Here is a 3,337-nt window from a genome sequence, read left to right on the forward strand (position 1 = left end):
CTCCCAAAGTGCTGGGATTACAGGCTTGAGCCACCGCGCCCGGCCTGACCCTTTTTCAAATAAAGAAATAAATATTTGTTGAATGGAATGAACAAGTGATTAGGACAGATGGTAGACAGAATCTACTCATATCCTTCAAATCCCTATTTAATCAAGAGCACCTATTTTATCCTCCCAACAGTACAAGTGCTACATTAAGAAGAGAAAAAACAATAAAGAAATATATTATAAGCAAATAATACACATTGATATGCTATTGAGATTTTTTTCCTTTTTTGGAGAATGGGGTCTTGCTACATTGCCCAGGCAGGTCTCAAACTCCTGAGCTCAAGCTATTCTCCCACCTCTGCCTCCTTAAGTGTTGGGATTACAGTGTGAGCCACTGCGCCCAGTGCTATTCATTTTTCTTTTATTTTTTTTTCTGAGACAAAGTCTTGTTCTTTTGCCTAGACTGGAGTGCAGTGGTGCAATCTCAGCTCACTGCAACCTCCGCTTCCTCGGTTCAAGTGATTCTTCTGCCTCAGCCTCCCCAGTAGCTGGGATTACAGGCCCCCACCACTACACTCAGCTAATTTTTGTATTTTAGTAGAGATGGGGTTTCACCATGTTGGCCAGGATGGTCTTGAACTCCTGAGCTCAGGCAATCCTCCTGCCTCGGCCTCCCATAGTGCTGGGATTACAGGCATGAGCCACCGCACCCGGCCCAGATTTATTAAGCAACAGTGGTGCATTTCATGCACAGGTAGCAGCTAGTCTAGTAATAATTCTCCACAAATCATTGGGAAAAAGGCGGCAATTTTCTACTTTTCCTTTATGTTCAGGAGCATCAGCAATATACAACTCAATGTCCACACAGGTCTTTGTTACACAGCATGAGTCACAAAATGTTTGCCACCAGAGCAGGATAAGTTTTTGAGCTTGTAATAGCAAGCAACTGGTTTGAAGAAAATCTTGCAGTTATAAAATAAAGTGATTTTTTTTTTAATGTGTTGTTGAGAGAAGTGATTTGTCATGTAGTTATTTATTGTATCAGTTATTTTGCCTGGTTACCCTGATCTCCCACCTCTAACCTCAAAACTAAACATTTTAGTTGAGATCTGTTTATTTTCTTATCTGATTATTGGCCATATATCTAATTTCTACATCCCCTTGGTCAAGATTTCGTGTGTATCTTAAGCTTGCTTCCCATAAGTTATCCCCAACTGCCAGACATCTTATACAAAAAGAAGGTACAGTCTCTATCCCACTGTAAACTCTCCTATTTCTCATAGCTGGATCATCCTGTCAGTCACTCATTTCGTAACATTTAGCAGTTGCACATCACGAATTAAGCTAAGTCTAATTTTGGTCTTTGCCCTTAAGGATCCCAGTGTGATGCTGTAAGGACCCAGTGAACACTGTTGAGTCCAGGAGGGAGGTGACGAATCCGTGAGCCAGGTGCTCTAAATATACAGTAAAGGGCCATTTAGTCTTCACACCAACCTTACAAGAAAAGAACTTTTATCATCACGTTTGCCAGATGAGGAAGCTGAAGCTCAGTGAGGTTCGGAACCTTGCGGGACCGAGTTGGCAGGAGGTGAGACGGGGCTCTAAGCCCGACTCCCAGACCTCTTTCTCCCCCATCAAGCTGCGTCCACGCAGTTAGGAAGCATCGCTTGGGCCTTGGGGATGGGCCGCCGCCAAGGAGAGCTTTTTCCCGTCCGCTCGGGGAAGAGCGCGCAGGGGAAAGTGATTGTGGGTCCCGGCACGCGGCACTAGGCTCTCCGTCCCCCGCCTGGTCTTTCCTCTGCTCGGCCTGTGGGGCTGCCGCCGCCCTGAGCTTGCAGCCGGGACTCATTTCCAGATCTGCCGAAGGCAGGTCTTCCTTGTAAGGGCCGGTAGCTCAGAGGAACGACCGTGGGCAACCGCTGCGACGTCCGAAACTGCGTCTCCTTTTTCATTCTGAAATGAAATTCGTAGTTGGTTAAAATGGGCCTCGCCAGCATGATTTACACACAAGACGAGCGCTCGCTGCAATCACATGAGGAGAAAAGCAAAGGACGAATTCATAATGCGGTCACTAGAGCCCCGATGTGCCTAGGGGAGCGCCCGCCGAGCGCCAGCGGGAACAGCGCCCAGCGGAAGCTGCAAGGTGTGGGGCCGCCCCGCAGGCGCGTGCACAGGCTCGCGCTCCGAAGGGCCGCGCATCTCAGCCGTGCGCCCGGTCCTTGCCACCCCAAACTCCCGCAGCGAACAACGCGTCCCCGGGGGCGGCCCTGCGGCTGCTCTTGGAGGCGGCGGAAGAGGCGCGTCCGCGGCTTGGGAGACAGAGGCGGGGTCGGGGACGAAGGGAGGCGGCTCCTGGGTCCCAGAAAGCTGGCGAGGAGGAGGACCCTCCCCCGACCTCCACTCCCAGCTCTCCGAACCGTGAAGACACTGCCTCGGCTCAAAGCGTCTCCAGCCGTCCTAGGTGCACCTGTTTCTGTAGAAAACGTGTTTTGTGCTCACGAGGCACAAGAGGGAGTGCTTTGGGCACACGGCCCATTCATACGCTGGACACTGCATGTTTATTTGTGTGAAAAGAATACCTACTTATTGCTAGACAGCTGCAATCAATCCCTCCACTTTCAGAAGACCACTGTAAACATTTAGGGATCCACCCTTTGAAACTTTCCCGAGGCATGTGATGCACAGACACACACACATAATGAGAGTAAGCCATAGCATGGTTTTTTGTTTGTTTGTTTGTTTTTTGAGACGGAGTCTCGCTCTGTCGCCCAGGCTGGAGTGCAGTGGCGCGATCTCAGCTCACTGCAAGCTCCGCCTCCCGGGTACACGCCATTCTCCTGCCTCAGCCTCCCGAGTAGCTGGGACTAGAGGCGCCGCCACCACGCCCGGCTAATTTTTTGTATTTTTAGTAGAAAAGGGGTTTCATCGTCACATATGACGAAAATATGTGTGAGATTTACGCAGTGATTTAATCTTGCCAAAGACAGCAGAAATTCATGGGTGTGCCACAGGAATCTTTTACAAGAAGTTAATGGTTTGTGAATCATTTAAAAAATACCTTCATGAGGGCGGGCGCGGTGGTTCCCGCCTGTAATCCCAGCACTTTGGGAGGCCGAGGCGGGTGGATCACGAGGTCAGGAGATCGAGACCATCCTGGCTAACACAGTGAAACCCCGTCTCTACTAAAAATACAAATAATTAGCTGGGCGTGGTAGCGGGAGCCTGTAGTCCCAGCTACTTGGGAGGCTGAGGAGAATGGTGTGAACCCGGGAGGCGGAGTTTGCAGTGAGCCGAGATCGCGCCACTGCACTCCAGCCTGGGTGACAGAGCGAGACGCCGTCTCAAAAAA

General features: G+C 50.1%; 1 protein-coding gene across 1 annotated transcript in view; it reads left to right on the top strand.

The window, feature by feature from the left end:
* The window catches only part of ITPRIPL1 (ITPRIP like 1), a 29,284-nt gene that overhangs the window by 16,068 nt on the left and 9,879 nt on the right, over positions 1-3,337 (top strand). The window contains exon 2 of the mRNA XM_017860482.1: positions 1,363-1,576. The gene's annotated coding sequence lies outside the window, so the exon portion shown is untranslated. The remainder of the gene's footprint in view (positions 1-1,362; positions 1,577-3,337) is intronic.

This window comes from Rhinopithecus bieti, unplaced genomic scaffold (assembly GCF_001698545.2).
Source record: "Rhinopithecus bieti isolate Rb0 unplaced genomic scaffold, ASM169854v2 scaffold_54331, whole genome shotgun sequence".
NCBI classification, from domain to species: Eukaryota; Metazoa; Chordata; class Mammalia; order Primates; family Cercopithecidae; genus Rhinopithecus; species Rhinopithecus bieti.